The 27,739-nt window shown below is 39.6% G+C and overlaps 1 protein-coding gene across 1 annotated transcript in view; it reads right to left on the reverse strand.

The window, feature by feature from the left end:
• Positions 1-11,887, reverse strand: part of LOC127449876 (RNA binding protein fox-1 homolog 3-like) — a 181,569-nt gene extending 169,682 nt beyond the window's left edge. The window contains exon 1 of the mRNA XM_051713491.1: positions 11,844-11,887. The gene's annotated coding sequence lies outside the window, so the exon portion shown is untranslated. The remainder of the gene's footprint in view (positions 1-11,843) is intronic.
• Between the last annotated feature and the right edge of the window lie 15,852 nt (positions 11,888-27,739).

A 27,739-nucleotide genomic window follows, 5' to 3' on the forward strand; every position in this document is an offset into this window, starting at 1 on the left:
GCAGTGGATTTTGACAAATGCCTCTCCAGCCTTCAGACAAATGTAACACTTAAACCCCAATGCTTAATTTCCGCCTCTGTTGACTGTGGGCAGCAGCCATTAATCAGCACGGCATTTGGGGCACGGTGGTTTAGCTGCTATCCCGCAGATGCTGGCAGCCGTCGGCTCAATCTATCAGCTGTGATTGGAGAACGAACAGGTTCAGGAGTTTTGAGTCGCGCCAACATGGCCAGAGTAATTGCCCGCTGCGATGGCCGTTGTGGCGTAGACACCAACTCTCTGCTTTGCATTCGGGGTAATATTCAAAAATGTCTCAACATCAAATGACAGATTATAGGGGTCACCCTCCGCCCCTTTATAAAAAGGCGGGGCTTATAGTGAGGTAATGAGTGAACTCTCATGATGTTAGCATCTCAGCCAGGTCAGTTAGCTTTAACAATAACCATGGCTCAACTGGCAATGTTTTGCTGTGCTGTCCAATCATATCCTGGCCTTTAATGTAAAGTGATCTGATAAACTGGTACCTAAAGGTGGCAGCATCCAACAGCAAAATGTGCCATTAATTTGTGCTTGCGAGGCATTTTACTCCAAAACGGAAATCGTTAAAACAGGCCAATGTGAACAATTAAACTAATGAGTTTTGCACCAACTCTAGAGAACATGAAACATCTGTCTGGCTCTCTATGCAATATTAACATCCTCTTGTTCTGCTAGTATGGGCTTAAAACTCAGTCTTGAATATGTGGGAAGTCAAATAGGCAGTTGTTTGAGCATGGGAAGTAGAAAGGACTGATCCAACAGGGGGTGCTGTAAATGAACTGTTGTGATTTGTGTGAAAGAGTATAAAAGTAATTGTTGTTGTAGTGCCTGTAGTGTTTATTTCATCAGGAAACTGCAGTGATATGTACAACGAGTCACATAGAAATCATTTTGAAAAAATGTAGGTATAGTTATGTGTTTCTATGAAACCAGGTATGAGTAAAACTTTCAAAGCAGCCTAAGCTGGTTAGCTCCCTTAAGACAATCAGACAAGTACCCAAAACCCCATTAAAACCAGCAAAACATACCAGGCTGGGATGCCAGCTAGAACAGCTAAGCATTTTTGACCCGTTTAAGCTGTATTTTGCTCAACAGTGTGCTGTAATAGTGATATAAATTTTGTGATATAAGATTTTGGTCATACCGCCCACTCCTGTACAATACAACAGAACTACTGTATTTCTTGTCGCATGCGCCAAACAGAGGTTTCACCTTCTGCCCGTCTGACTGTTTGCCTTGGTGTGTGTGGATAGAGAGAGCACTTGTTACCGGTCACCTCGGTCTGTAGCGGGTCATTAGGTCAGTGTGCAGTAGGCCGGGGTGAACATGCTCAAATGCGTGGTGTGACCAGAGAGCGCTAATGTCTGCTCGTGGCTTTCATGTTTATGAGTCTGTCCCTCTGCCTGCTGGCCGTGCCAAGAATACCAACACAGATCTACTGCCACATGTGTCCCAGAGACTAACACTGGAACTAACACTGAAACTACACTACGATTACAGCTAGTAGTTTTTTTATTATTAGCATTTAGCATTTTCTCCCCTGCTGTCCGTGACACTATCAGAGCAGATCTTTGACCCATTTCTGGGTCATGACCCACCAGGATAACATAACAAAATTGCCATTCAAACTCACTGTTAGCCCCAAAGTGGTAAATGGATTACTGTGAAACCTTTGAGAGATAAATGCGCTAAAAACAATAAAGCAATGCAGACAAATTGCATATTTTTTCTCTCCATTTGGCACATTGACTTGACTTGACTTGATGGCTAAAGCAGTACAAATGTACACCATCTAACGACTAAATGAACGTATAAGAGGAGACAGCCAAACAGGAAGTTCGTCTGTCACATTTAGAGCACTTAAATCCAATAATCTCTCCATCACTGGGAACATGATACCATGATGAATTCTGTCCATTCTAGACCATGTTAATGGTGCTGAGGCTGAACCAGAGTGAGAGAGATCTACTCAAATGCAAACGCCACAGACGTACATGCACTAATCTATCTGCTCTCGCACAAAGGCCTGATTACAGTGCAGAAATGTGCAGACATTTGAGAGCCTCTGGTTCACCAGTTAACAGCCATATCAGCACAAACTTCTTTAGACATTAATATCTGCCTCTATGTTTTAATTAAGTTGCATATTCATGTGCATGACTGTAGGCCTCTCTAGTACATGGAGCTACCAAAAGTCTATTTAATGTAAAATTCAAAACATTCTCTTCAGTTCTCCCAGAACAATTCTTGAAACTAAACTGTGAAAACAGCTAGTTCAGAAATTACGACATCACAGCCATGAGCTCATTAACATATGACCACCCACATTTGCATATGAACAACTATTCAATATTCATGAACCACCGTAAAGAAATACAGTTTGAGCTACGCCTGTACGTATAGGTTAGAGGTAGAGGTACAGTTGCAAAATCCCACAACATATTCTACGAAAATAAGCAAATGCAAACGGTTCTAGCTAAATAAGCTTAATTTTGAGCTTTGTTGTGTAAGCGCACTGCAAGTACGTGTTTCATTCTCAATGTCGCCACAAGGGGCACTATAGACCATTTCAAGAATGTAAACAAAAATGAATAAGAACGGTCCAAACGTATTTCCGGATCCTTTCAACAAAATCTCTTTTTCAAGGTAAGTCAGTCCACTCGGCGGCCATTTTTGGAACGTTTTTGGGCAGTTTGGGTAGCTATTTTTCTATGCAAACATGCGTCATGACGGTGCAGCTCCTATCTACTTGAATGGGGAAAGACCGAAATCTCCAAAATGGTTGTTCAAGATTACGATAAAAGCACATATTTCAAATAAGCAGTAAAATTGTGTTGGTTTGAAGCGTGTGTGGCGTCGGCTTCACTCGAGTGGCACGGATGTGCAGGTTCGGCAACACATCTATATCACAATGGACCCTTACCACTCCGTTTCTGGACACACGAAGACACCAGCAGGTAGAGACCGGTCTCCCGAGGAGAGGCGCGCTTGGTGTTTAAAGGCAGTGATGATGAGGCTGTATTTTTTCCGTTGACCGCTGGCTGCTGTTGGGTGTTCCAATTTCTTCCATTCATTTTAATAGAAGTGGCCCATCTCTGCTAAATGGTCTCTGTTTTGACAAGCAGGAAATGGAACAGTGACATCACTTGACGTCACCAACGAACAGACCTTGAAATGGTCTATAGTGATCATTAGCACAAACTGTCTTCTTCTACAGACAGTTTTCTTTTTCATGTCAACTACTGTCATGACATAGTTTGAAGAGAGTCTTGCAGAGCAAGTTAGTTATAGTTAGTTAAACTTTATTTAATCATGTTTATAGCTAGCTACCTTTAAAATAATAACATACAGTTTAATGACACAGACATTTTATGGAAACTCTATCGGCCCCTTGAGTACAGAGGTTTGTTATCACCATAGAACACAAGGTCGTACGATAAGTATGTACAACGGGAAGACCACCATTACAAAAAAAAATCTAGGGTTTCCGCAAACTTGCAGCAAATTCGCCACTCATTAATTTTCCCATGCTTTGTGGCAAACTCTTCATTTTCGCCAAAGGTTTACTGCAGGTTCTCCACTACCGGTGAAGAACTGCAAACTTCTAGCAAATATTTGCGGCGAATCACAAGCTCATTTGCATGTGAAAATAATAGCCACTGTCGGGCCAAATTAGGCAGTGCTTGTGCTTGCTTGGGCCTGTTGCGTTCCCACTGTCACTTCCGGGGCTTAATCGTGCCTCCTTTGGGCTTCCTTGGGGCCAATGGCCAATGGACTTTGGCCTGCCAATTACCCTTGAAACAAACAAGACCAACTGGGGATTGAGACGGGGTCAATGTCAGAGGCGGAGTTTAGCGAGACACTCATGCTTCGTTCCATTCAATCGGATGTGGGATATTCTTACTTGAATTCTCAGTTCTCCAACCATAAAGGAATTCCATTGCCAGATGCTCAGAAAATGACGTTTAAACAACCAAAACTGCAATGCTCCCGTTAGCTTAATAGTGGTTTGCTGTCACCAGAGATGTCTCCTAGCAACCCAATTGATAAAAAATGCTGCTACACTATCATTTGTGCTACAGGTGTATGATCATAAGAAGAGTTTAATTTACTGTTTTGTACACCTGTCTCTGCAAACATTTGTTAAACAAGCTTTAATATCTTGTAATGTAGAAACTTTGACTCACTGATCAATATCATTTGATAAAGGTGAATGTTTATCACTAATTTAGTACATCTCTCTTGTTACAACATGTTTGTGTGACATCATGCACCTGCATCTCAACAAAAAAAACTGCAGACACATTACAAATCCATTAAGATGCACGATGGACAAAGCGGAGCTAAAAGGAAGAACTTTCCATGGTTCGAGATAATGGACGGTGTGCTGGGACATCATCCCGCTGTTAGTGCACCATGGCAGTTACAGTCGGTGGGTTGTCAACATTAGCTTTTTTGTTAGCTAGCTAATGTTTACATTGCACCAGGGTGGCATATTAAGGGCAGGTTTTAGGGCAACGCTGTGGGGCTTTTGGCCTGATGGTGGGAATGTAGAGTGATTTCGGTCTCGCGGCTCGAGGTCCAAGGCAATAGTTCCCAGCTGACCAGTTTATGGCCCTGGCTCACACTGGCTCGATAGTAGAAAAGTGGCTAATGAGTGGTGAATTTGCAGCAAGTCTGCAGCAAGTTTGCCAGAACATTATAATTTTAGTAAGGTAAGTCACAGAGTTTGTTTCTAGCATTATGGACAGAATGAGGGGGCAAAATTATCACGATAAACAAATTTACAACGTTTTAAGTGTAATACACCTTGACTAACATTACAAAAGTCAAATAAAATGAGAGTTTAACAGATTTTTCTTGTGCAGGTGTGAGTATATACAGTACTTAACAGCTCCAGTAGCATTTCCACTTGAACACGGTTTGGAACGTTGCGATTACAAACTGTTCCCGGCCCGGATTTCTCAGCAATTTTAGCTAACTGTATTCGGGATAAAGAACCATTCTTGTGGAATGGCTTTAGTGATGTGGTGGCTCATAATTGGTCACTTGCTCAGTCGGTACATTTTAATCCTGATTTTTCAGCACCACTGTGGAAAAAGACACCAGAACCATGCCAACTAGCCTGGATCGGTACGAAACAACACTGTTACGTAACAAGAATTGTTCGGCCCAAATAGTGGCTATTGTATCAATAACAACACTTGTGCACAATAGATAGGCTGGTAAGAACATTGGTAAAGGTGTTTACATGCAACGCAAAATCGGGGTAATGGGCAAAAATCTATGTGTGCCAATCGGTTTTTGCTCAAATCATTTTTGACCATACCCCAAAAAAGTAATACCCTTAATAAAAAAATCTAAAGTTCTGACAAACTTGCCACAAATTTGCTGCAAACTTTCAAGCAAGTTTTCCAGAACTCTCAAATTTGGTGCCTTTAAAGGTGTTTACATGACCATACATGTAGTCGGCTTAACAAGCATGATAGGTGTAAGAACATGCAAGTGTTTTTACTGGTGAGTTTGAGAGTATGTGGAAAAACAACTCCAGGGGTTTCCCTCTCCTCTGAGTTTAGAAGAGAGAAAGCTTTCAGAAGAATGAGGCAGGATGAAAAATCTCTCTCTCTCTGTGTGTCAGCGGTGCAGTGCTTGTGGAGACCAGGAGTAGATTTATGGAGCCCTCTAATGGGCTCTACAGAAAAACACCCCCGTCAGCACCTCTATCTCACTCAATCTGTCTATTCCTCCTCCACACGGAGCGAGAGCGATAGAACGAGGGAAAGAAATACAGGCCGAGACTTGAGAAAAAAAAGAGAGAGATTTGTTGAAAGCTTAAATAGAAAGCATCATGTCGAGTCATTGACTTTGTGAATCTTTTTCATATTTTCTGCACCAATTTTGGAGGGAAATATACAGAATTCTGCTTTTATGTGCCACTAGCATCACCAAACAGAATTGCAAAACAGTTTCCTGAACACACCCCCTCATCATCCACTGGTCAAACAGATATTCCCGCCCAAATCTCACTCCATTGGTTGCTATGGTGGGCCACTCAAACAAACAGAGCAATGCATTGAAAATGCCACAGTATTAAGCTGAGATTTTATTCGATTTTAACATGCCAAAAAATGACACACTTCAGCATTAAAGGAATAATATATAGTCTCTTGAGCTATGATAGAACAACCTCTGCATGCATGTGTATAAGTGAACACAGCTTGGGTAAGTGAATAAACGCTGGAGTTTCCTTATAAACACAACAGTCAATACAACACGGGAAAATAAATCAACCTCTGCTGCCTGGCGACAGATATTCAACACCAAGAGTCATTAGAAACACTCCACACACACACACACACACACACACACATGCACACCCACACAATAAACTCTGACTTTGAGTGAGTGCATAGCCTATATATGTTTGGCCAGAGACACAAATGCAGATGCAAATATCTCAAAATTAAATAAGTAAATAAATTGTTAAATATTTAAATAAATAATTTAAAATGATTAAATCACTAAATAACTCAATAAATGTGTTTCATGTATTTCATTCTACTCACTGGCATCCATTCCCCATTAGCTTTGGGTTGATTTTCATATATGCATAAGCTTTGCTCTTTTCTTTTTCTAAATTTGATGAACAAAGGGTCGGTTCATTCAAAACGCATTATTGCATTAAAAAAGCTAAATACATTACGACAAATGGCACAGCATGCAGGTGTCTCAAGATGCCTTTTAAAAAAGCTGAAATTCTTTGAACGTGACACGGCGTCTTAAAAACACTGGGCTCATGGCGTGAGATGCTGAAAAAACAGTGAGACACATTACAACGGACATCATGCTCCTCTTACGCATGTTTACATAGTACAACAATTCCAATACAGTGCAGACGGATGGAAAACATGATCTGTGTGAATGCCCCTTAGAGATCGATTTTGAAAAGTGACTCCCACTTGTGTTGAGTGACGTGCCGATAACTGTAACCTGAAAAACTGAAAAGTCTCAAAGCTTGTGCTGAAAAACAACCCAAAGCCACAGGTAAAATAATAATAATAATGGATTAAGTTTGGGAACATTTCTAATTAGGTATACAACAATTTACTTGAAATATTTAACTATTTATTTAATTTTGAGGAATCTGGCTCTCCATAAATACTTGCCCAATGCATTTCAAATGCAAAGTTCAGTCGTACATAACATATGCTTATCGTACTTTGGCGGTAACAAAACTCAGTACTCAAGAGGGCAATAGAATTTCCTTTAAATGCCTGTACCGTTTAACTAAATGTGTTGTTACTCAGGTAGCTAGCTATAAACATGTTAACGGTTAAACGACCTTTAAGCTGAAGATCTGTTTGGTATGATCTATATGGGCCGTATTCAGTGATGGCCAGTAGCTTCGCTACAAATACCAAAGCTATTAGCTTAACTACATTTATCAGTAGTGAGGTCGAAGCTTCGCTAGTTTTTAAATCAAGTAGCTTTTCAGTAGCGAAGCCATGTTTTTAATTAAGAAGTGGCATAGTGTTGACAAAAGATAGACCGCTACATCATGCCGTGTACCTGTTGTTTACTATGGCCAGTTTTGAATCAGAACTAAAGATGTCCGATTCACAAATGAATCGCTCATTTGAGTCTGTTCTTTACAATAAATCGGTTGCACGTGATAGCAAAGTGGTCTGAATCAGTTCGCGATTCAATCCGAATCCTCACAAAAAATCGAGAGTTTTGACAAACTCCGCAATTTTTTCATTCATTAATTTCACAAGCAAATGAGCTTGTTTGCGAGACGTTTGCAGCTCTTCGCCGATAGTGGTGAACCTGCAGCAAACCTTTGGTGACAATGAAGAGTTTGCCATAATTTTGCAAGTTTGCTGCAAGTTTGCCAGAACTCACTATTTTTGTAAGGGAATGACTCAGAAAACTCACAAGCACTGCTGAATCATTTGGAGTGTTTTCTCACTGACCAACATGATAACGGAATATTTTAAAACACAGAAAATAAAGATAACACTGGTTGCAGTAGATATTTAACTACAATCAATGGGAACCAAACCTACAAATGCGTTGCCAGTGATGAAGAAAGTCTTTATTAAGTTCAACACTAAGTAGCATTTTCCACCCTAAAGAGTAGCAAAACACTTAAGAGCCTGCACAAAAACACATAAAAAAGTGTCATGGCATTACCATGTTTTTTGCACATGTACAGTTGTTATATCTGAATCAGAATAAGCTTTACTGCCAAGTATGCTTACACATACAAGGAATTTGTCTTTGTGACAGAAGCTTCCAGTGCACAAACAATACAACAAGACAGAGATAATAATAATAATTTAAAAAAAAAGCCAATAGAAAATATAAGTATATATAGAAATACACAATAAGACTATATATATATATATATATATATATATATATATATATATATATATATATATATATATATATATATATACGTACAGTATGTACAAATACAAATCTGTTTTATACAGTGCAAGTGAATGTAATGCAGAAGAGGTAGGATATGTTAAATAAATACAACTGACTAAGCTGTGTATTGCATGTAATTATTGCACAATGGGGCAGTTTTAACTGTTCATGAGATGGATAGCCTGAGGGAAAAAACTGTTCCTGTGCCTGACGGTTCTGATGCTCAGTGCTCTGTAGCGCCGGCCAGAATGCAACAGTTCAAAAAGGTAGTGGGCAGGGTGATTGGGGTCCAGAGTGATTTTTTTTAAGCCCTTTTCCTCACTCTGGAAGTGTATAGTTCTTGAAGGGAGGGCAGGGGGCAACCAATAATCCTCTCAGCAGTCCGAACTGTCCTTTGTATTCTTATGATGTCCAATTTCGTAGCTGAAACAAACCAGACAGTTATTGGAAGTGCAGAGGACAGACTCAATGACTGCACCAGTGAGCCAGCCATTCAACCTCCCTTGTGTATAAGGACTCATCGTCATCTTGTGTGAGGCCAATGACAGTGGTGTCATCTGCAAACTTCAGGAGCTTGACAGAAGGGTCCTTGGCGGTGCAGTCATTGGTATACAGGGAGAAGTGTAGTGGGGAGAGCACACATCCCTGGAGGGCACCAGTGCTAATCGCACATGTGCTGGAAGTGAATTTCCCCAGTCTCGCTAGCTGCTGCCTGTCCGTCAGAAAGCTGGTGATCCACTGACAGATAGATGTGGGAAAAGAGAGCTGGGTTATTTTATTCCATAGGAGAGCTGGGATGATTGTGTTGAAAGCCGAACTGAAGTCCACAAAAAGGATCCTTGCATATGTCCCTGGTCTGTCCAGATGTTGCAGGATATGATGCAATCCCATGTTGACTGCATCCTCCACAGATCTTTTTACTCTATAAGCAAATTTAAGGGGATCCAGAAAGGGTCCAGTGATGTCCTTCAGGTGGGCCAACACCAGTCTCTCAAATGATTTCATGACCACAAACATCAGAGCGACGGGTCTGTAGTCATTAATTCCTTTGATATTGAGTTTCTTTGGGACAGGGATGATAGTGGAGCATTTGAAGCAGCAGGGAACTTCACACTGCTCCAGTGCTCTGTTGAAGATCTGTGTGAAGATGGGGGCCAGCTGGTCAGCACAGGATTTTAGACAAGTGGGTGAAAAATCACGTCTGGACCCTGTGCTTTCCTTGTCTTTTGTTTCCAGAAGACCGACACACATCCTCTTCACAGATCATAAGTGCATGTTGAGTATCAGGGGGTGTTACATGTAAAACACATTCAGTGTTGTGGGATGGTGTCTTGAAATTAGTCATGTCTTTCAGGCCTCTCCACACTGATGCATGGTCGTTAGCTAAAAACTTGTTTTTCAGCTTCTCAGCCACATTAATTTCCTTAGTCACTGTGTTTTTGGCCTGATTATACAAGATTTTATCCACGCTTCTGTAAGTTCTGCTGTAAACCATGGTTTGTCATTGTTGTATGTTAAATAAGTCCTAGTAGGGATGCACATATCCTCACAGAAACTGATATATGATGTCACAGTATCTGTGAGCTCGTCCAAATTGGTGTCTGCAGTTTAAAAAATACTCCAATCAGTGCAGTCAAAGCAAGCTTGTAGTTCCAGCCCTGCTTTGTTGGTCCATCTTTTACAGTCCTTACTACAGGTTTAGCTGATTTTAGTTTCTGCCTATAGGTTGGAAGAAGATGAACCAGACAGTGATCGGAGAGTCCCAAAGCTGCTCTAGGGACAGAGCGATATGCATCCTTTACTGTTGTGTAGCAATGATCCAATGTATTTCTGTCTCTGGTGGGGCATGTAATGTGCTGTCTGTATTTTGGCAGTTCATGGGTGAGGTTAGCTTTATTAAAATCTCCCAGAATAATAATAAGTGAGTCCGGGTATTGTTGCTCCGTGTCTGTGATCTGATCAGCCAGCTGTTGCAGCGCTGCATTCACACACATGTGTAGAGGAATATAAACACTCACCAGAATAAACGAGGAAAACACCTGTGGCGATTAAAAAGGCTTACAGTTAATAAAGAGTGCTTCCAAATTAGGACTGCACATCTCCTTTAACGTTGTTAAATCTGTACACCAACTTTGATTGATGTAAAAGCATGTTCCACCACCTCTCACTTTCCCCGTTAACTCCGCAATGCGATCCGCTCTGAACAGCTGAAAGCCCGGCAGATGTAACGTGCTGTCCATAATGGCTTCACTCAGCCAGGTTTCTGTGAAGCACAAGGCAGCAGAGGTTGAAAAGTCCTTGTTTGTATGGGTGAGGAGATGTAGTTCGTCCATTTTGTTAGGAAGAGAGTGGAGATTCGCTAGATGAATACTCGCTAGATGAATACTTAAATTGAGTAAAGTTTATTATATAAATTGAAATGCATAGATCTTAAAATAATTTTTGGAGTGCAGAGTCATCCTTAAAGGATTGTGTTTTGACAAAAAACCTTGTTATGCAAAAAGCTTGCTAGATTAAACAGTATAGAAATGTTGCACATGTCTCTCACGAGACTTTTCATAAAATTAGAGTTACTATTTTGATAAAACCACTCAAAAGAGAAAACTGAACGTAGAAGAAGACGTTTAAAGCATATGCATGCTTTAGCGCCACTTGTGGCGACATGGAGAATGCAACGTATACTTGCATTGCATTAAGAATTGGAATCTGACACATTTCTGTTGCGTTTAATTTACTGTACAAGCAACGAGTTGCATGTTTAGGTCCTTACTCTGTAAAGATAATACTTTACAGATTTTTTTATTACAAAAAAAAAAAAAAAAAGAAATAATCTAATAAACACAGTTTATGAAATGAAGGAAAACAGATTTTTCACACTTATTTATTCAAGGTTAGAAATAGAATGTCTGTTGTGTGTGCATAACAGAGAGAGAGAGAGAGTGAGTACAAAACTTAGTTTAATTGGGTTTCATGGCCAAGTAATAACCACTTAAGTTTGCAAATAAGCTCCTGGTATTTTGATGAATGTGCTTAATTTTAAAATAACCTTGTTACTTCAACTTAAGCAAAGAAAAGTGGGTTATTTGGTGCCTGTTTACAGTTATTTAACAGCCGACATGGGCAACAAAATGAAGCCCATCCAGATATTCACCACAATTCATCAATTACTCAAACACACAGAAGCATTTAGAAATATCCAGCACATTTCCCTGCGAGCTGAAACACACCGCAGGGATTAACAGAATATTAGCTGATCTGTCTTAAGACCCCAGCAGACAGAAACCTCACAACAACTAAACGACAACAAAACCGAAATAAGTTTTCATGCAAATGCAATAGCGCAGGTGAGAATTTGTTCTCAAACTCACCTGTCCAGCGGGAAATCTCCATGTACAGACGACCACACTTATGAAGAAGGTTTCTTTGTCCACACGCAAACACACGGTTCTTTGTCCTGGAACACACACACAACACAATCAATTGTAATTGTAAATATGTTTGGCATGATCTTCAGGGGCCTTCAAACCGAATGCATTTTAAACTCCATCTGCAATATTTTTCAATTGTTTTTCGATGTAAACATGCACTAGATGGATGTTTTGACTGTTGTGCCACATTTTTAGACAATGTGTCAATTTAAAAGAATTGAAACTTTTAAAAATGAGAGACACATGCATTCTGTTCTGTTTGTTGTGCTGCGTCTAGCTTTTTTTTTTTTTTTAGCACAAGAGCGGGTTCGGTCTTAACAGCCCCTTTGTCTGCAATTAAATTTTATTTTTTAGTAACCTTTCAGTAAGGATTTATCTATGGTCTGTTTCACTTGTCAGATCTTAACTTAAGACTTAAAGGGATAGTTAATAAAAATTAAAAAAAAGAAACATAACAACGTTGAATCCTTTTTTACTATTAATCTCCACTCCACTTGTTTTTTTGTTTTTTTTTTTGTTTTTGGCGATTCACATTCTTCATGCATATCACCACCTATTGGTCGGAGCTGATCAAAGGTGGAGATTTAAAGTAAAAAAGGACATACATTTTTATGTTTCTCACCCACACCTATCATATCACTTCAGAAGATATGGATTTAACCACTGCAGTCTTATGGATTACTTATATGCTGGTTTATGTGATTTTTTTTAAGATGAAAGTTCTGGTCACCATTCACTTGCATTGTGAGGTCCTACAGAGCTGAAATATTCTTCTAAAAATCTTCATTTGTGTTCTGCAGAAGAAAGAAAGTCGTACACATCTGGGATGGCATGAGCGTGAGTAAATGATGAAAGAATTTTAATTTTTCTGTGAACTGTTCCTTTTAGACAGGAAGTTTCTGTAATATGAACCCAGAGATATTTTTGTTGGTCATTGTCAAAAAAAGGTCAGAGGTGATAAAAATTAGAAATCTTTAGATATCTAGTTTACAACACACATGTCAAGTTCATAGACATGTAATCTTTTTCTCAGTGTTGGTTTCATGAATTCTTGAAAAACATTTATAGCATTTACTACAAAAAACCTTTGTCATGTGGTGCAACCATCAAGTAAAAGGTATTAAAATACTTTTCTTGCACCTTTAATACATGTGAGTGTACACAACCTATTCATTACTTTCAAACAAGTTTTCAAACATATAGTACTGTGCAAAGGTTTTAGGCATTTGTGAAAAATGTTGCATAGAGAGGATGTCTTCAAAAATAATGACATAAATAGTTTTCATTTATCACTTAATGTCATACAAAGTCCAGTAAACATAAAAAAGCTAAATCAATATTCGTTGTGACCACCTTTGCCTTTAAAACAGCCCCAATTTTCCAATGTACACCTGGACACAGTTTTTCTTGGTTGTTAGCAGATAGGATGCACCAAGCTTCTTGGAGAATTCACCACAGTTCTTCTATCTATTTAGACTGTCTCAATTGCTTCTGTCTCTTCATGTAATCCCAGACTGACTCAGTGTTCAGTGGAGGGCTTTGTGGGGCCATGAAATCTGTTGCAGGGCTCCCTGTTCTTCTATTCTAATCTTTTCTATTTGCAAAAGTAATGTTTGGGAGTCTAACACTTATATTTCATATTGACACACTAAAGCTGTAGATATATATACCTATCTTAAGACAAATGCTTTTGTGAAACATATATTGTGCCTAAAACTTTTGCACAGTACTGAATTTTTCAAGGTAACAAAATATCAAGAGTCAAGAAGAATACCAATATTCCAGTTGCAACCTAGTTTCATAAAATTGACCGTTACTATAACTACATTTTTACAAACTTACTTTTACGTGCCGAATTCCATGTTTCGCCGCAGTTTCCTGGTAAAACTAACATAAAATCGTTTCATAAAAATTTACAAATATCTAATTTATTTATTTATATATTTTTTACATGTTTTTTGCACCATCTGACATTGATTTGATGGACAAAATTGTTTCACAGTTATTTTTTTAAAATAATAATAAAAGGTTTTAACTACTTATACCAATCTTTTTTATTTTTCCTTTTTTTTTTTTTTTTTTTTTTTTTATAATTTCAGCTAATGAGGCTTTTATTATTTATTTTACTGTGTCCGGATATTTACACAACTTTGATTTCAACTCCTAGAAAAAAATATAAGGACCCAATTTATGTTAGGTGTCTTTAACTACTGGTGCAATGTATTTATGATGTTAATATGTTTTGTTGCATTGTACTTACATTTAAAGTACCTGCATTTAAGTGCTTCTGTTGTTACACTGTTAACCTTACCCTTAAACCTAAACCATAACCCTACCCCAGCCCTAACACCTAACCCCTAACCCTAACACCTAACCCTAAACCTAGCTCAACCTCAGCAAATGTGAATCTTGTGAGAATTTTTTGTATTTTAGGTTTTTTTTTTTTTTTTTTTTTTTTAATTTTTTTTATGTTAGCACATAGTAGTTAAAGACACCCAATATAAAGTGGGAACAAATATCAAAATGACTTTGAAATAAAAATGTTCTTCATAGAAGAGGTGTATTCAAGGCATTGTTTTGGGTGACCTGCATTTTTAATGTATTTTAGAATAAATTAACAGATCTGTACAAAAACAAAAACAAAAACAAAAAAATGAGCATCAAGTCATAGTCTGAACTGTATTAGATCATATTCTTTATCTGCCACTGAAAAATAAACCCACATCGGTCGAGCACCATAAAGTGTATTCACTTCATAATCACTTGCACACATCACTCCACAAACAAACAATCTCTCCATGCTAATCTGTGTGTACTTTAGTTTCAATCACAAGTGTGACTGTGAAATGAGAACACGTTGGCATGATATCGCCACACAGGTCTCCTGCTCTTAACCCATTAATGTGAGTCATTAATCTGAGCAACTGTCATTCATGAATGAACAGAAGAAGAAGAAGACAAGAGAGAGAGAGAGGAAGAGCATCATCAGCCGCTGCAGGACTGAATTCAGCCCTGCGTGATATATATTTCATACAAATGACAGGCCGTTAACACTGCTGATAAAACACACATGGAATATGTATGCATATAATGACACATGTGTGTATTTATGTGTGTATATATATATATATATATATATATACAGGTTACCCTCAGGGGAGACCTGCGGTGGTAGAGACGATCACTCAGGCTAGGGCCCCCTCTATGAGGCGCCTGTATGCCTTTAAGTGGCGTCTGTTCACTAAGTGGTGTTCTTCCCGTCAGGAAGACCCCCAGAGATGCGCAGTCGGATCAGTGCTTTCCTTCCTGCAGGAGAGGTTGGAAGGGAGGCTGTCCCCTTCCACCTTGAAGGTGTACGTTGCCACCATAGCAGCACACCACGATGCAGTCGACGGTAAGTCCTTAGGGAAGCACGACCTGATCATCAGGTTCCTAAGAGGCACCAGGAGGCTGAATCCCTCCAGGCCATGCCTCGTTCCCTCATCGGACCTCTCTGTAGTTCTTCAGGATCTACAGAGAGCCCCCTTTGAGCCTTTGCAGTCAGCCGAGCTTAAGGCACTCTCCTTGAAGACTGCCCTCCTGACTGCGCTCACTTCCATTATGAGGGTAGGTGACCTGCAAGTGTTCTCTGTCAGCGAAACATGCCTGGAGTTCGGTCCAGGTTACTCTCATGTGATCCTGAGACCCTGACCGGGCTATGTGCCCAAGGTTCCCACCACCCCTTTGGGACCAGGTGGTGAACCTGCAAGCACTGCCCCAGGAGGAGGCAGACCCAGCCCTGTCATCGCTGTGTCCAGTGCGCGCTTTATGCATCTATTTGGACCGCATGCAGAGCTTTAGAATCTCTGAGCAGCTCTTTGTCTGCGTTGGTGCACAGTGGAAAGGAAGTGCTGTCTCCAAGCAGAGGATCGCCCACTGGCTCATTGACACCATAACCATGGCATATGTCGCCTAGGACATGCTCCCCCGGTAGGGCTATGCGCCCATTTTACCAGGGATGTAGCGGCTCCCTTAGCCCTGGCCAGGGGTGCCTCTCTAACAGACATTTGCAGAGCAGCGAGCTGGGCAACACCCAAAACCTGTGCAAGGTTCTACAACCTTCTACAACCGGTTTCATCCCAGGTAGTGGCACGCAACACAAGCGGATAAGCCCGGGATAGCTGGCCGGGTGTATCGCTTGCACATAGCGCTTTTCACCTCCCTTGGAGCTGAAGACGTGCACCATTAATTCCCAGTAGTGTTCACAAACTTTGTTCCCTGGTTGACTTTGTCCGAGCCCTGTGACAGTCGAGTGTTCGGAGAGACTCGCTGCCGGCCCAGAACACATGCTAACTAAGAGCCCTGTTCTGGGGTAGGTGCTCCGCATGTGGCGGTTCCCTGTAAGGCTAACCCCATGTGATTATATATCTTCCGCTAATTCATTTCCCTGTTGGCAAACTGCGTCTTCCTTGGGCAGAGCCCCTCTGCCCCAGTCTCACTGTTTGTAGTAACTCCTCCCCCGTTGGGTAGGATCTACCTTGAAGACTCTCCACATGGTCGGCAAGACCATGTGACGTATTTTCCCATGTAAATATCCCCCCTCTCTTTGGGCGAGGTGTGGTCTCTGCGGTGTCCTACCCTTGGGAGGGACACCCCCCGACTAGACCTGGCGGCCCAGTCGGATAGTCCCCTTTCTTTTTTAGGGAGTGGAAAAAAAGAGGGGGAAAAGAGGCCACGACTGGGTTAGCCTTTCTCTATCTTTTGGGTAGTCGACTTGTCCCCAAAGGGCCGTTTGACACTCATAACTATGTTGGGGGAGGTTGCATGTCGACCTGGTGTGCTGGCTACGAGGCACACAGTGGTCTGCCCGTCGCACACCGCCAGTTCATGTAACACAGTTCAGCCAGTTGTGGCATTTCGTATAGGGACCCCTAGTGTCACTACATCAACAAAACTTTGAGTGAGTGACAGATAGGAAAGTCATGGTTACTTGCGTAACCTCCGTTCCCTGATGGAGGGAACGAGACGTTGTGTCCCTCCTGCCACAACGCTGAACTACCCGCTGAAAGGCCGGACCTTGTCTCAGCTCCTCAGCATAAAACCTGAATGAGTGGTTGCATACCAGCTCCTTTTATACCCGTATGTCCGGGGGAGTGGCATGCAAATACCACTCGCCAATTATCATTGGCCTTTTATCAAACCCTAGTGTCACTACATCGACACAACGTCTCGTTCTCTCCATCAGGGAACGGAGGTTACGCAAGTAACCATGATGTTATTTATGTCACACAAACACACAGATCTGCCCTTCTGGAAAGATGCAACAGGTCAGAAGTTCATCACAGGTGACATATTTACAGTCTGATCTTATGAAATTTACATCACCAGTGCAAAGCTCAATCAGTTGAGCTACCACGCAATTAGATCGCACTTGAACAAACTTGTAAATATAGTTAGTTATGTAATGTAAACGTTAACTATAGTAAAAGTGTTTAGATGTCATAACATAGCATTGTATGAGGAACAGAGTGAAAAGTAAGTGTTCATGAACTGATAATCTGCCGTTTCACTCTTGATTTGTGTGAAAGTGAATTAAAGTCATTGTTGTTGTCTCTAATGCTCATTTAACTTGGAAACTGGCACGATATGAACAATAAGCCACATAAAAATCATTTGGCAAAGATGTTGGTGATTCTATGAGGCCAGGAAGTAAATTCCAGAGTTGATTCGTTTTGGCATTATGGAAAAGTGTTTAATCGATGAGAATCATATTACTGTGATAAAGGGCAGATTCACGGCGGGGACGCATCGATTCTGTCCACACACACAAACACACTCTCTGTGTTAATGAATCAGTCACTGCAGTGTCAGCATGTGTCATACATGACGTTTGGAGGCTCATATAGACACTATACGTTGAGACTGAAACACATCTGGCCCACTTTACTGCTTATTTTCTGGAAGAACTGCCAAATTAGACAGGAAGAGACCATTTGATAGACATATAAAGTGACCAATCACAGCTCATTTAGTTTTTACATGACATTAACACAGTAACGAAAAAATACTGGAAAAGACTTTGTGACCAGAAGTTCTGATTCTTCTCATAAATATCTAGTTGACTTGTGTCTCAACCTAAACTCTGAATATCATTGACAGATTTGATGTGATGAACATCACAAATGTGCAAAAACATTCATGTAAAGTTTTTTGACTGGTTTCAAGAATGTTGAGTTGTATGCGAAAATGAACACTTCTTTAAATGTTTCATTTATTCATTTTGTTCTGCATATTTTCCTCATGTACACATGTTCAAAGATTCCTGATGGTTTGCACACAATAACACTGACACTGGCTGTGAGGGGCATTGATTTAATGTGTGTGTGTGTGTGTGTGTGTTCAGCAATTTCACATTTTAATGGCTGCAGTATTGACGTGCGGGCCAAGTGTCTATACTAAACACACACCAGCGTACAGAGCAGACGGGTGAGCTCTTTAAAAACAAAAACAGTAGCTTGACGCTGCCAAACAATGGCCAAGATGGTTATCATGATTGACTGTTCTGATTAACGACTGATCACTGCAGAAAACTGATCAATACAGCCACGGATCAAAAACAGCACCAATAATAACACTATAACACTTGAATGTGAACTGACTCACAAACATGCAATACCAGCAGAAATCAATCTTAACACAGTCTTAAAGTGATAGCTCACACAAAAATATTCTACATTGGAAAGTCATGGAAAGGGACAGACATAGTGGAGTTGTTATTTTGCTGTTGAGCAAATAAAAAAAAAAAATTAAAAAAAATTAAATGGTGTCCCATTCACCGCTATAGCAGTTAAACCTGCTATAGTTTACTTACGCATTACAAACCCGGAAATGTGAAAAGAGTTCATGGGGAAACCATTTCATGTATTGGGGGGATACATGAAATGTATTGGATAGAATTACAACTGGATAGAATTCAGTTCAATACAGCACACACACACACACACACACACTTACTATGTTTTTATATCATTGTGGGGACTTTCCATAGACTTCCATGCATTTTTTGGATTTTATACAGATCTAACGATCATTTCTATCCCCTAACCCTAACCCTAACCCTACCCCTAAACCTAACCCTCACAGAAACCTTTTTGTATTTTTACATTTTCAAAAAAACTTCATTTAGTATGTTTAATAAGCCATTTCCCTCGTGCGGACCACTGGCTGGGCCCCACAATGTAGGTGATCTCAGGTTTTACTATTTTATACTATTTTTAATGTAGTATAAACATGTACATACACACACACACACAGACACACACAAACACACACACAGACACACACACACACACATACACACACACACATACACAGACACACACACCACACATATATACGCGCGCACACACACACACACACACACACACACACACACACACACACACACCTCATGCTGCTTCTAACTGAATCACTGCCAGTCCTTCTGGATTTCATTTATCTGCTGTGTATGGGATACTCACAGGATTTGTTCCAAAACTAGGGTTGGCTTCTTATTCTGAACCAGTTACATATTTTAAGAAAGGGCGGAACAGAATGATTGTCATGACTTTTGGTTCCATTTACGATTCTTGAATGTGCATTCTTCCGCCTTTACGGACGAAACACCGTAATAAAATACTGACGATGTTTTCTGAGCTTACATTCAGCGGCACTGCTCCACAGCGTGACCAGTTTAGTCTGATTCCCAAACAAATGACTCTTATAAGTCGGTTCATTTAAATCTACAGTGTAAAACATACAGTGTAACCAGTGTAGTCCGATTTCCAAACAAATGACTCTTATGAGCCGGTTCTTTTGAATCTACAGCACGAAACACACAGCGCGACCAGTGTAGTAAGCTTCCCGAACAAATGACTCTTTTGAGCCGGTTCTTTTGAATCTACAGTTCGAAACAAAAGCACGACCAGTGTAGTAAGCTTCCCGAACAAATGACTCTCATTATCAGGTTCATTTGAATCTACAATGGCAGTTCTCTTCTAAGGCAGCATCCTAACCGCACAGGAAAATCCCATTTTGGAATTGCTTTCTCCACCAAAAAATACATGCAATGCTGTCTTAGAATATGACTAAAGCAAGGCATCTTTAGTCTGCATGTCGTGAATGCACCTATGATGCCTTAAAATGCTGTCTAGGTAGGCAGCTCACTGTGTTGAGTAACAGAGCAACACACACACATACTGACTGTAGTGCCAAATTAGTCCTAATGCAGTGGCACTGAATGTGTGAACTGGTTTAAACACACACATACACACACACACAGCGGGGCTGTTCTCAGCTGTTTAGTAACAGTGTGTATCCCCCCTCAGGAGGTGGTTCAGAAAATGCTGTTGTGCCCTTATCAGTGTCCTGAGATGCGATTAGCAGTCGCTGCATCCTGCGGGTGCACTTGAGCTGCAGATAATTGAAGATAATAAAGAATATTCACCTCTGCTAACTGAACGCCACAAACACAAGAGAATAAAGAGCTCAGCACAGGATTAAAAGAGCCTAAACTGAGGCTTTTTCTGTCGTGTATACGTTCTGATGATGTTTTTATTAATGTATGTGTGAGAGAGAGATAGACTGAGAGAGAACTCTAGAGCCATCTACCGGCAGTGTGACAGTAAAGGAGAGAAATTGGAGGGGTTTTATTTTAAAGAAAGTCACAAAATATCACTAAGTACAAAGTCAGAATTATAAAAGAAAAAAAATTCTCTCATCATTTATTCATCCTTTTGTAGTTCCAAACGTATAAGACTTGCAAAGGTTAGTTCACCCAAAAATGATAATTCTCTCATCATTTACTCACCCTCATGCCATCCCAGATGTGTATGACTTTCTTTCTTCTGCAGAAAAAAATGAAGATTTTTAGAAGAATATTTCAGCTCTGTAGGTCCATACAATGCAAGTGAATGGTGACCAGAATTTTGAAGCTCCAAAAAGCACATAAAGGCAGCATAACAAATTATATAAATGACTCCAGTGGTTTAATCCATGTCTTCAGAAGTCATATGAGAAACAGATCAATAATTAAGTAATTTTACTATAAATCCCCACTTTCACTTTTACATTCTTCTTCTTGTGTTTTTGGTGATTCTGATTCTTTGTGCATATTGCCACCTACTGGGCAGGCAGGATAATTTATAGTAAAAAAATACTGAACATTCTGCAAAACATCTCCTTTTGTGTTCATACAGAAGAAAGAAAGTCATACAGGTTTGGAACAACAGGAAGCTGAGTAAATAATGATGGCAAAGTATCCCATTCATTTCTAATTCCTTTTCTGTTTTTGGACTATGATGGTTATTCTATACTGTATATACAGGATATATATTTTATGGAGTGTCATGCAGTGTAAAGATCATGGTATATGAATATAGTTAATCATTTAGTACTACGGTGCATATTCATAGTAACATGGTATTTCTATCCGATACCATAACTGTACCATGCTACTTTTTTGGGTTATACAGACACTGTAAAGTTAAGTGTGACCCTTTTGTGTTTTTATAAGTGAAAAAGAATATGATGCATCTATCAATCAAGATGGGGTCTTGAAGGGTCCCAGGACAAGCACCACAAGATCTGGACTAAAGAAGCTCTATAACTCCAGACTTGTGTTTGACTGTGTAGTGTGACCATATCAGATTCATTTCAGTGTTGATTCAAACTGCAGTTGTTGTGTTATTCCAGTAGATGGCTCTACTATGATAAAAATCTTGCTGCAACATCTAAATGTGTCCCCCAGTATATATGTATATTTTAGTGCACAAGTCGTATCGTGGTTTTATTGTGTTATGTATTTATTTGTAATGTATCTTGACAGATTAAGTCACTATTCACTTTCATCATGTGGCAAAAAGATGTGTGGAATTTTTTTTTTTTTTTTTTTTTTAAACCACTACAATTCTGTTTTTAGAAATACATTCTTCACTCATTGCCATGGTGACAACAATTGTAACAGTTATAAATATGTAGGTGTATATGCATACACTGTATGTAGATATCACAAACATTTCATTCGGCCATCTGTGAGGGTTATTAATGGCTCACTCATTAATTATTCAACAGGAAATTCCCTGATGAGTGTCTGTTTTGAGAGGTCATTAACAATGTTCTTGTTCATCTATCTATATATCAATCTATCTATTGTCTGTCTGTCTGTCTGTCTGTCTGTCTATCATCTATCTATCTATCATCTGTCTGTCTATTTAAAAGTTTACATACCCTGGCAGACTGTCTTTTATTTAAGGATAGTGATCATATGAAGCCATTTATTATCACATAGTTGTCTGGCTCCTTTTTAAATCATAATGGTAACAGAAATCACCCAAATGGCCCTGATCAAAAGTTTACACACCCTTGAACGTTTGGCCTTGTTACAGACACACAAGGTGACACACACAGGTTTAAATGGCAATTAAAGGTTAATTTCCCACACTTGTGGCTTTTTAAATTACAGTTAGTGTCTGTGTATAAATAGTCAATGAGTTTGTTAGCTCTCACGTGGATGCACTGAGCAGGCTAGATACTGAGCCATGGGGAGCAGAAAAGAACTGTCAAAAGACCTGCGTAACAAGGTAATGGAACTTTATAAAGATGGAAAAGGATATAAAAATATATCCAAAAATTCAGGGATCTCTTGGTACCAAGCCAAGGTCAGGTAGATCAGGAAAGATTTCAGCCACAACTGCCAGAAGAATTGTTTGCAATACAAAGAAAAACCCCACAGGTAACCTCAGGAGAAATACAGGCTGCTCTGGAAAAAGACGGCGTGGTTGTCTGTCTGGCTGTCTGTCTGTCTGTCTGTCTGTCTGTCTATCTATCTATCTATCTATCTATCTATCTATCTGTCTGTCTGTCTGTCTGTCTGCCTGCCTGTCATCTATCTATCTATCTATCTATCTGTCTGTCTGTCTGTCTGCCTGTCATCTATCTATCTATCTATCTATCTATCTATCTGTCTGTCTGTCTGTCTGTCTGCCTGTCATCTATCTATCTATCTATCTATCTATCTATCTATCTATCTATTGTCTGTCTGTCTGTCTGTCTGTCTATCTCTCTGTCTATCTATCTATCTATCTATCTATCTATCTATTGTCTGTCTGTCTGTCTGTCTATCTCTCTGTCTATCTATCTATCTATCTATCTATCTATCTATCTATCTATTGTCTGTCTGTCTGTCTATCTCTCTGTCTATCTATCTATCTGTCTGTCTGTCATCTATCTATCTATCTATCTATCTATTGTCTGTCTGTCTGTCTGTCTATCTCTCTGTCTATCTATCTATCTGTCTGTCTGTCTGTCTGTCTGTCATCTATCTATCTATCTATCTATCTATCTATCTATCTATCTATCGGCTGTCTGTCTGTCTGTCTGTCTGTCTGTCTGTCTGTCTGTCTGTCTTTCTGTCTGTCTGTCATCCATCTATCTATCTATCTATTGTCTGTCTGTCTGTCTGTCATTCTATCTATCTGTCTCTCTCTGTCTATCTATCTATCATCTGTCTGTCTGTCTATCTATCATCTATTTGTTTGTCTGTCTGTCTGTCTATCTATCATCTATTTGTTTGTCTGTCTGTATGTCTGTCTGTCTATCTATAGTCTGTCCGTCCTTCCGTCTCTATATACTGTTTGTAAAACTATATTCAGGACCATAAAGATTTGTTATTTTATTTTTGATTTTTTTTGCACTGTGACATTATTTTCAGGACACTTTAGCACATTTTACCTCCTAATTCTCATTTGCGTAACACATCTGGACATTTTACTTTTACTAGTCCCATTGTTTTCACTGATGATTCTCATTACTGTACCAGTCATTTTTTTACTGTATTACTTTAGATTTTTCTTATTATTTTATTTTAAAATAATTGAAAATGAAAGGCAGTTCCAATGGTGTAGCTACTTTTCAATTTAAATAATATATTTAAAAAAATTCATATTGCTGTAACGAGAAAATCATAATGACCTCTTTAGCGTTGCGGTAATGAGAGGGGTGGGGGGTGGGTGATTGCATAACTGTCATGAAAATAATGTCACAATGTAAAAAATCCTAATGGTCCAGAAAATAGGCTTTATTTTCTATATGCAAAAAAAAAAAAAAAAAAAAATGGCTGTATATAGCCATGTGTACATATGTATGACACATGCAAATGTGTGCATATGTGTGCGTGCATGTCATTATGAGTGTGTATAGTTGTCATATTCAGATCTAGATGTTGTGGAGCACTTGATGCGAGGTGAACCCCTGTAACCTGTGCAGGAAGCAAGCATGCGATGCAATCTGCCACCCACAGCTCTTACACACACACACACACGTCTTTCTGTCCCTCATCCAGCTAATGAGATGAATTAGCTGAATGCAATAGATGTATGTGGCACAATCTAATGCTGTACATATGTCAGTCATAGCACACACAAACCCACTATAGATCACTCATTTGTTTTAAGTAGATGTTGTCTTTTTTCCCCACGTTCCCGCTGGGTCCTATGCAATAATGTTTAAATTAAACAAACAGGGGGCCTGGGTAGCTCAGCGAGTAAAGACGCTGACTACCACCCCTGGAGTTGTGAGTTCGAATCCAGGGCACGCTGAGTGATTCCAGTCAGGTCTCCTGAACAACCAAATTGGCCCGGTGGGTAGGTGGTCGCTATGATGTTGTCCGCTCTCGGTGGGGTGCGTGGTGAGTTGTGCGTGGATGCCACGGTAAATGGCGTGAAGCCTCCACACATGTTATGTCTCCGTGGTAACGCGCTCAACAAGCCACATGATAAGATGACGGTCTCAGACGCGGAGGCAACTGAGATTCATCCTCCACCACCCGGATTGAGGCGAGTCACTACGCCACCACGAGGACTTAGAGTGCATTAGGTATTGGGCATTCCAAATTGGGGAGAAAAAGGGGAGAAAAAAAAAAAAAGATTAAACAAACAGTTTATCAGGACATATTCCAGGTCAAGGTTATTACTAGTCAGTTAAACTAAAATGAAAAAAACTAAAAAAAGAAATAATTTTTCAGTAATTGGAAAATCATGGCTCCAAAAACATCTAAAATAAAATAAAAATAACCATGAATTATTTTTACATTACATTAAGAGTGAAAATGCCGCAAGATTACAAAAAAAGAAAGATTTACTGCGTTTAAAAATCAACATGGTGAAAATATTTAAACAGTCTCAGTTAATACAGCCCTTAAAAATTATAAAACTACTATAAAAACAAAATATAGTGGAAAAAATAACATAAACTTGAAGAACTAAAAATACACTAAAACTAACATTGACAACAACTAAAAACTAAAACTAACAAATAAAAAATTCAAAACTATAATAATCTTGTTCCAGGTATATTGTAAAAATGACTTTGATGTTGATAGTTGTATCAAGGTTTAGGTTTCCATTGTTGTCACTGAATCATCTTGTTTTAAAGTTAAGTAAACAAGCTTACTTGCCATCTCAACCTTAAAAAAATTAGGGATGTCCCGATACCGGTATCTGTATCGGGTCCGATACCGCACTCATGTACTGGTACTTATACTCATAAAAATGCTCCGATACCAAAAACCGATACCATCTGACGTACGAATGTCATTACGTAAACATTCAGCGCACAAATTAAAATCACGTTATGTCCTAGTGAGATTATTTAACTGCAAAAGCTGTGATTTAATGAGATAAATATATAGTTTGCATGTAATTCAAACGTGAGCGCTTGTGAATGTGTGGAGACAGTGCTGTTCTGACGCCGGCTGCTGAAACCTTTTAATGCTCCTCCAAGTCTCATACAGAGAAAACACCGTCATGAGCATCGCACGCTCTGTTTGTAGCAGATTACAGTAAACAGAGTGCAAATTCACATACAGAGTACATACTTATTTCATTAAATAGCAGCCTTTTGCTGTTCAATAATCACTCTGAATCACGTAGCTACCGGCTTTTTCAGAGTGGGAATCTGCCGTCATAACGTCAGTGCTCCTTGGTCAAAACAACACGGAAACACTTCAAAATAAAAGCTCTGTCAAAATAAAATTCTATCAAAATAAAACATCTGTCAAAATAAAAGCTAAATTTATAGGAAAAAAGTATAACAGAAATATATTGCTACTGTAAAGTTATGTAATATTCACAGTTGTACTACTACTAATAATAATAATAATAATAATAAATCAGTAGTAATTGTATTATACTTAAGCAGTATTTAACATATCTGATGCTCTGTAATGCTTCACTTTATTTTACTCCAATGTTGTATTTTGATGCTTGTATCGAGGGAAATAACACCGCCCTCGCGGAGTGACCTCTCGCGGCCGAAGCTACAGAGGTTAGTTCACTCTCCGTCTCTGTAGCGGATGTAACCCGATTCTTCCGACGGGTGAATATCCGTAAAGCCGCGGGTCCAGATGGTATTCCTTGCTACGTCATCAGAGCGTGCGCGAACCAACTGGCTGGTGTTTTTACGGACATTTTCAACCTTTCCCTCTCCTTGTCTGTAGTCCCCACATGCTTTAAAACATCCACCATTGTGCCTGTACCAAAGCAATCCAAAATCACTTGCTTAAATGACTGGCGTCCTGTTGCTCTGACTCCCATCATCAGCAAATGTTTTGAGAGGCTAATCAGAGATTACATCTGCTCTGTGCTGCCTGCCTCACTGGACATACAGGTGCATCTCAATAAATTAGAATGTTGTGGAAAAGTTCATTTATTTCAGTAATTCAACTCAAATTGTGAAACTCGTGTATTAAATAAATTCAATGCATACAGACTGAAGTAGTTTAAGTCTTTGGTTCTTTTAATTGTGATGATTTTGGCTCACATTTAACAAAAACCCACCAATTCACTATCTCAAAAAATTAGAATACATCATAAGACCAATAAAAAAAAACATTTTTAGTGAATTGTTGGCCTTCTGGAAAGTATGTTCATTTACTATATATGTACTCAATACTTGGTAGGGGCTCCTTTTGCTTTAATTACTGCCTCAATTCGGCGTGGCATGGAGGTGATCAGTTTGTGGCACTGCTGAGGTGGTATGGAAGCCCAGGTTTCTTTGACAGTGGCCTTCAGCTCATCTGCATTTTTTGGTCTCTTGTTTCTCATTTTCCTCTTGACAATACCCCATAGATTCTCTATGGGGTTCAGGTCTGGTGAGTTTGCTGGCCAGTCAAGCACACCAACACCATGGTCATTTAACCAACTTTTAGTGCTTTTGGCAGAGTGGGCAGGTGCCAAATCCTGCTGGAAAATGAAATCAGCATCTTTAAAAAGCTGGTCAGCAGAAGGAAGCATGAAGTGCTCCAAAATTTCTTGGTAAATGGGTGCAGTGACTTTGGTTTTCAAAAAGCACAATGGACCAACACCAGCAGATGACATTGCACCCCAAATCATCACAGACTGTGGAAACTTAACACTGGACTTCAAGCAACTTGGGCTATGAGCTTCTCCACCCTTCCTCCAGATTCTAGGACCTTGGTTTTCAAATGAAATACAAAACTTGCTCTCATCTGAAAAGAGGACTTTGGACCACTGGGCAACAGTCCAGTTCTTCTTCTCCTTAGCCCAGGTAAGACGCCTCTGATGTTGTCTGTGGTTCAGGAGTGGCTTAACAAGAGGAATACGACAACTGTAGCCAAATTCCTTGACACGTCTGTGTGTGGTGGCTCTTGATGCCTTGACCCCAGCCTCAGTCCATTCCTTGTGAAGTTCACCCAAATTCTTGAATCGATTTTGCTTGACAATCATAAGGCTGCAGTTCTCTTGGTTGGTTGTGCATCTTTTTCTTCCACACTTTTTCCTTCCACTCAACTTTCTGTTAAC

Source organism: Myxocyprinus asiaticus, chromosome 13 (genome assembly GCF_019703515.2).
Source record: "Myxocyprinus asiaticus isolate MX2 ecotype Aquarium Trade chromosome 13, UBuf_Myxa_2, whole genome shotgun sequence".
Lineage (NCBI taxonomy): Eukaryota > Metazoa > Chordata > Actinopteri > Cypriniformes > Catostomidae > Myxocyprinus > Myxocyprinus asiaticus.